Source organism: Vigna radiata, chromosome 6 (assembly GCF_000741045.1).
Source record: "Vigna radiata var. radiata cultivar VC1973A chromosome 6, Vradiata_ver6, whole genome shotgun sequence".
In the NCBI taxonomy this organism is placed as follows: Eukaryota; Viridiplantae; Streptophyta; class Magnoliopsida; order Fabales; family Fabaceae; genus Vigna; species Vigna radiata.
This window is the reverse complement of record NC_028356.1, coordinates 18,405,130-18,412,774: the sequence shown is the minus strand read 5'-3', so window position 1 is coordinate 18,412,774 and position 7,645 is coordinate 18,405,130.

Below are 7,645 nucleotides of genomic sequence, written 5' to 3'. Positions count from 1 at the left end.
CAGAAAAATGACTTTAGAAATCCCCGCTCAATGTAGGAAGTCAAAAAAATGACTCCTACCTCAAGCCGTCCGGGGGGAAGTCAGAAAAATGACTTCAGAAATCCCCGCTCAACGTAGAAAGTCAGAAAAATGACTCCTGCCTTCAACCGTTCGGGTGGAAGTCAGAAAAATGACTACAGAAATCCCCGCTCAACGTAGGAAGTCAGAAAAATGACTCCTGCCTCAAGCCGTTTGGGGGGAAGTCAGAAAAATGACTTCAGAAATCCTCACTCAACGCAGGAAGTCAGAAAAATTACTCTTACCTCAAGCCGTTCGGGGGGAAGTCAGAAGAATGACTTTAGAAATCCCCAACGCACGAAGTCAAAAAAATGACTCGTGCCTCAAGCTGTTCGGGGCGTAGTTAGAAAAATGACTTTAGAAATCCCCGCTCAACACAGGAAGTCAGAAAAATGACTACTACCTCAATCCGTTTTGGGGGAAGTCAGAAAAATGACCTCAGAGATCCCCGCTTAACGCAGGATGTCAGAAAAATGACTTCATGGCCCTAAGTAGTCTAATTTATTGCAGCAAGTTTAGGGTTTTACGAAGCAACGAATCTAAATTGTGAAGACAATTAGTCTAAGTTGTGAAAATTCTACATGATCGGTTAACAAAGAATTCAGATTACTTGTAGGCGGAAAGCATTCACATAACATGTACAACCTATCGGTTAAACTAGATGCATTGTTTGTAAATGAAAAACATCCAGATCATGTGTCATCAAAAGTTTATACAAAACAAAATGGATAGCTATGAATGAGATTAAGCAGCAGTGTCTTGGTTGGTGGGAGGAATGCTTGAATCCTCTTTGGCGTTAACGGGGATTACTGAAGTAACGTTGGCAGTTTCATCGGTTGGATTCACTTCAACGTTCGCTGCAATTTGAACTGACAACTCGACAAGCTGACTGTCCAGATAAACTTTCATTATGTCAAACCCATAGTGCTTTAGAGGACTATTGAAAAAGTAGTGGCACTGGGCAGTCCCTTGTTCAAAATCAGTGAGACGCTCAATGCAGACCTCGTATCCCAATGCCAAATTTTCAACTACCAGCTTGTCCGGATCGGCAATAAGAGAATCCCTCTCCTTAATTAGCTCTTTCTTTTGAGTTGAAGCTTTCTACAAATCCAACTTCAGCGTGTCGATGGATCGTTTGAGCAGATTTTGAGCTTCTGACAGCGCAGTGGCAGCTTTACCCCGATCTTCTTCAGCAGTCTTTTCAATCTCTTCGAGACGGCAGGAGAGTGTGGTATTTTCTTTTTTGGCCGTTTCCAGATCCTTACAAGCATCTTCCAATTTGGTCACCAATAAAGGCTTGGTGGTTCCAGCAAAGTAGTTCATACAAACACTAGCTCGAGCTATGAGCTCGTACGCCATATTTAAAGATTTATTGGGAGACATTCCTTTGAAGGGTTTCCTCTCCTCAAGAGTGAGACTGTACTGCAAGCGTTCAACAACATGTACGTTAGGGTCGAGGGGGCCGGTGAGCAAAGGAACGGTAAACTTCCTTTTCTTCGGAGGGGAGGGAGTTTTCTCATTAGGTAGCTTCCTTTTCACCTTACTTTTCGAAGCATCAAGGTTGGTGGGTTTAGCGTCAGCAGAAGGAGTTTGAGTGTCGAAAACTTTTAAGGTCGTGTTCACTATGCGAGAAGGGGTCGCGCTTGCGGTTACGATCTTCTTCGAAGGAGATGATGTACCTTCGCCGGTTTTTTCAAGGTTCTTCTTGTGAGCCATCATACGTAAGAATGCTTGATGTTTCTCCATTCCGCCAAAAAAGTATGAAATAATAAGACAAATTTAGATAAGTTAATAATGACCGATCAAGAAGTGGAAGATAAAGAAAAACTTACCAAACACTCTAGAACATAGAGTGTTAGTTCCAAGTAAGTTGATGAGCTTGCAGGATGAGGACAAGCGGGTTAATTGATCGATCTAGCTAATAATGTCTAACTCTTCTTCAGTCATGTTGGTTTTAGCCCAAGAACTCATTCTTTTGGGATCCTCGGTCTAGTAAAATGGAAATTTGGGACGACCATCATCAAAATAAAATTGGGAATGGTCGGGTTCTTGTATAGCAATTTTGAAGAAGTTAGTCTTGAAGTCCTTGTATGAAGAGTTAAATGAAGTAAATAATTGTTTGTCTTTCACGGGAGCTAATGATACCCAAGACTTGTTAGGATGTGGAAGGGCGCAGAAAAAGTAAAGGAAAGAAGCAGGGGTGGGAGTCAGGAGAAGGCCAGTGTAGAGGATAGTGAAGGCCTGCATGAAGGCCCACCCGTTGGGATGAAGTTGGGTGGGACAAACGTTCAATTCTCGTAAAACACCCATTTGAAACTCAGAAAAAGGAATCCTCACCCCTAAGTCACGAAACCAGGTAACATACACATGAAAGAAATCCGAGTGATACCCTTCCCGACCATGACAAGCCCGTTCGTTCGAACGACATACGGCTAGGGAAATATTCACGGCGTTTCTAAGGTCGACTAACAAATTCACCCGTTCGACTAAATACATAATAGAGGCAATAGTGACGAAGTATGGAGAGTAACCACAAACCTCATGAGGTGCCCAATCGTATCCCTTTACTAGAGGAGGTGGATTAATCCCGGACCACGAGGGAGTTATCCACGATCAGCTCTATTTCTTCGGTAGCGTTACCCTGTCGGTTGGAATCGGTAGTGCCCAAGGTGGAAGACCTAGAGGACGATGATGACGCCATCACGTTATCAGCATACCCCCGACCTTCATCAGCAAGCTCATCGGTAGACTAGGTAGAAGAAGACATTACCTCAGGAAAGATTGTTGAGATCCATAAGGGAATAGCAGGAAGGAAGATGACGAAATTGAGTGGACCTTCCATCTATTTATAGCCTACAAAGGCGGTTTCATGGGTTCATCATCACCGTTCATTGGCACGAGATCCAACGGTGGAGAAAAAGTGACTTTTCACGTCTAGTCACGACAGTCTGGCGATTAAATCCTGACCCTTCACGACAAGTTAATCGTGTGGCTGAGAGAGTACAACCTTTCGACTTTACCTGGGGCGACAAGGCAGGTTCAAGAGTGAACGACCACAAAGGTTCATATTTCAAGACAAGGTAACAAAACCCCTTCGCTTGCGGTGCCGCTTGGGGCTAGGGGGCTTATGTAGTATGAGTACGCAGTCGGTCGATCGAGAGTGGGGTGCTAAGGGCGAAAGGTGGCCGATCGGTTGGGCCGAGGAAGTCCAATTGCAATGTTGAACAACGAAAGAACATTAAAGGGAGCATTAAAAGGAAATTAATTGCATTAAAAATAGTATAAATGGCCTTAATAGGCGAATATTACGTAAGGAGAAACATAATATACATTATTTATGAGCAGTTAATGCTAATTGTTGAGAATAATGCCTATAAATATAGCGTTAATGACTAGGTAAAGACACATTTTGTCTAATAATATTCACCTTGACCTTCTTGAGAGCTATCTGACTTGAGCGTTAGAGTGTTTCCTACAGGTCACAACCGTTCGATGTTATGAAGGACGTCTTCAGCCGATGTTGGAATATTGACGGATCGAAGGAAAACTTGGAGTGTCCTCAGTCTCGGATCCTACAACCGAAACATATTTAATTCATTATATTTTCTTTTTATGTGAAACAATTAGCAATTATAGTATTTTTATGATTTTAGATAAAGATAAAATGGTGAAAAATGGAGATTAAATGTAGTAAAGAGAAATAGTGAAGACAAATAAAGATGATTAAAGTGAAAGTATTTGAGAAACTGAAAATTAAAGTGCAACATAAAGGAGATGGAGTTAATAAGTGAAATGAATAGAACATGACATTAACTAACATGATGTTTTATCTTAAATATCTGCTAGAAGGATTTTTGTTCTCGGGAGGAATTGTTCCCAAAATGGTAAAGACTAAATAAATTGTTCCATAATAGATTTGGTGATGACCTATGAATAAACTATAGAAAAGAAGAAAGTTATATGAAAAAAAAAAGTTATGATATGCAAGAAAAGTAAAACAAAGAATGCATTGGAAATTAGTTAGAAAGAAATTTCGATTTACCCTCGCGACCATAAAGTTTAATGGTCGATGATAATGGGAAGCAGGATTAACTCCATCAGTAGGACCATCAAATGGATGATGTACATTTGGAAACGAAACTGAAGATGACGTGAGTAGTGTGATCAGAAGTGGTGTTGGATCCATAGGAGGACCTTAAGTGGGCCTAAAGTAGGACGTGCTGGACATGATAATCTAACGTCAACTGTAGTTGAGTCATCTAGAGTTGGTAGTGTCTCAAGAACCTTTAAAATGTAATGGGGCTACCTCCTTAGCTTTTTCTAAAGATTTTTCCTTGGATTTTTCACCATGAAATATCTGAAGTTTATAATTTGGCATGAACCACTTTTTGTATAAGTGAACATTAGCCAATTGATGCATAGACATCTAATTTTTTCATCAAAAGTATAATATTTATATTATCGAACTGGACAAACTCTTCAAGTCAGACAAATTCTTCAACTCCTTCAAAAGTTTCTTCAAACTTCTCAATTCGTTAATAACAATCGTCATACTTTTATCTACAGTTATTGAAAACTTCAGTCGTGATAAAAAAAATTAATAATCCATGTTATATAAATAATAAACCTATTACTAGTTAAGTCATGGAAGAATATTTGAACGTTAGAACATTTTAGCATAGACAAGTTCTATATATTTAACATTTAGAGCTTATCTCAGGAGAAACCCGACCTGGCTTTCCATCTCTATCCCATGCTTTTAATACGGAAAATAAAATAAACTAAAAATTGATTTCTGAATTAGGTAAAGTAGTGGGAAATAAATATAAAGTTCATAAATAAAGAGTAATGAGTGGTGAGGATTGAAGAATGTGTGCTATTTGGAAGTTGCGATATTTTGAGAAGAAAACGAAAGCCAGAAACGATCGGGCGCGAAAGGAAAGAAACGGTGTATACATGGCTTCTCATTCTCGAGTATTTAATTTATGTTTCTCAAAACTCTAAAATGATCTATACTATTTTATAGTACAAAGACGATTATTTTCATTTTATTTTTTATTTCGATTTTATCTTTTAGTAACAATTTTGTAAATTTAAATTATATATCTTTACCTATATCTATTTAAATTTATATACAAGATGATTTGTTTTATTATTATTCTTATTATTATTATTATATATATATATATATATATATATATATATATATATATATTTATTTATTTATTTATGTTTATCTATTTAAGTAACATTTATTCTAAATTAAATGATTTAAATTTTATTATTTTAGTAATTAAAATAAATATTTAACTATTTTATCTTTTTAATTACTAATGTTTTCAATTTCAATAATCATTTATATTATTTAATTAAAAAAAATGCATTACAAATTATGGACCAGCCACAAGACATTCAGCGTTGTATCACACAAGGATGAGTCGGGACCAGGCTTGATGCAACCACGAGTGAGGCTCAACAGAACACAAAACGCTTACGACAGCAACGCATGACCAGTGAAAAAGTTCATAAAACTCAAGTAAATTCATCACTATCCGCATAGACCAAGACATCCACGGCGTATGGTGCAATAGGTGTTAAAAAACAAACAATCATTCACATTTATGCATGAATTACAAATTAGAGAGCACTAGGAGTGAATGTTAATATTCAATTAGGTCTAGTACTTCCGTGAAATTCAATTATGTCACACGCCAAAATCAAAGGATCGCAATACGATGACAACATAATTTTAACAATAATTTGACAATGTATACGTATCAAAAGGAGTCATCATATAATAATATTATAGGACAATTACTGGAAATAAACTATGGTTTACAGTTATCCTAAAATAGCCATAATATTTAAAACTTTACAAAATATAATTAATTCAAATACAAAACATATGAACAAACCGAACGGTCATACAAGGGATGTATAAACCGAACGGTCCTAAACTAACACTAGTGCAAAAATGCTGATTAATGTCACCCCTTAGATGTCGGTTAGGGATAAGCTCGACGTATATTGATAACCGGTGGGATTTTCGTAAATAAGTTGGCCATATAAACGTCAGTTAGGAGGTGCCCCGACATCTATAGTCTTTTATGCGTCGGGGATTGTCCTAACTGACGTCCGCCATATAGACGTCAGTTTGGCGAGATTCGACGTCTACAAGCCAGAAAAGAGTGACTATTCACCAACCTGGCAGACATATAGACGTCGGGGCTGTCCTAACTGGCGTCTATATGTCTGACAGGTAGGTGAATAGCCATTAATTTCCGCCGTATAGACTCGGTGCCTCGTCCAACTGACGTTTATATTTCTGAAAGAAATGACTTTTCACCCACCTGTCAGACATTAATGGCTATTCACCTACCTATCAGACCTATAGACGTCGGTCAGGAGATACCCGACGTCTATATGTCTGCCAGGCAGGTGAAAAGTCATTCCTTTCTGTCATATAGATGTCGGATGCCTACACACTTACGTCTATAATCGTATATAGACGTCAGTGGTCTCAGTAGTTGACGCCTATAAGCCCCACAAATATTAATTTTTAAATCAGAAAGAAGTCAGATTAGTAAGGTCACCGACGTCTTTTCCATTATAGACGTCGGGCTCGTATGCAACCGACGTTTGATTTCTTGTTAAAATAGTGATTGCGAACAAGCAGTTTTGCGCCCTTCATCGTCTTCCTTGGCTTTTCTCTCTGTTCCATTGAATTTACAGGTGTGTTTAATCTCTGTTGATATGGTTAAACATGCTTTTAATCTGATTAAAGTAATCTTTGATTTATTTTCTTTTATTTGAACCGATTAAAATGTGTTTTTGTTGTGTTTTGGTGCGATTTTTTCTTGTGTCTTTGGGTAGCGTAGTGCACCTTCTCCCTCTGCTTGTGTCCTCCTAAGAAAAACTTACATTTTTTGGATCTCTCATGGCATTCCAACCGAAAGACGAACATCGGTCATTGCATAAAGCCATTCCCACCGCCAATGAAAAAGAAAATGATGAGAATACGATGTCATCGTATTCTCACTGTATTCTTTTTCATAGGCAGTCGGATTGGACCTAGGCAACGACCCAGGTTCGTCTTTGGGTTGAAATGCCATGAGAAATCCAAAAGACGTAATTTTTTCTTACGAGAAAACTAGCAAGGGAAGGAGGTGCTACTACGCTATGCAAAGACACGAGAAAAACTACATCAAAACACAACACTTCATAGACGTCAGTTAATGTAATGACCGATGTCTAAAGTGCCCATAGACGTCGGGTAATGCAATGTTTGACGGCTTTATAGACGTCAGACGTGTCACTGAATTGACGTCTAGGGGTGCCCTTAGACGTCAGTTAGTGTAATGCCTGAGGTCTTTATAGATGTCGAGCTTTGGCCTAAACCAACGTCTATAGCAACGTTGCACCTGCAGAAATCCGACGTCCCATTAACGTCATCTGTAAAGACGTCAATTTGTGAAGTGACGTTAAAAGCCCAAAATAACTGACGTCTAAAGCTCATTCCACACTAGTGTAAGATGTTGGAGGCTCCTCACTCAGCACCTGCGCTAGAGAGCATTCATCACCTTCTGCT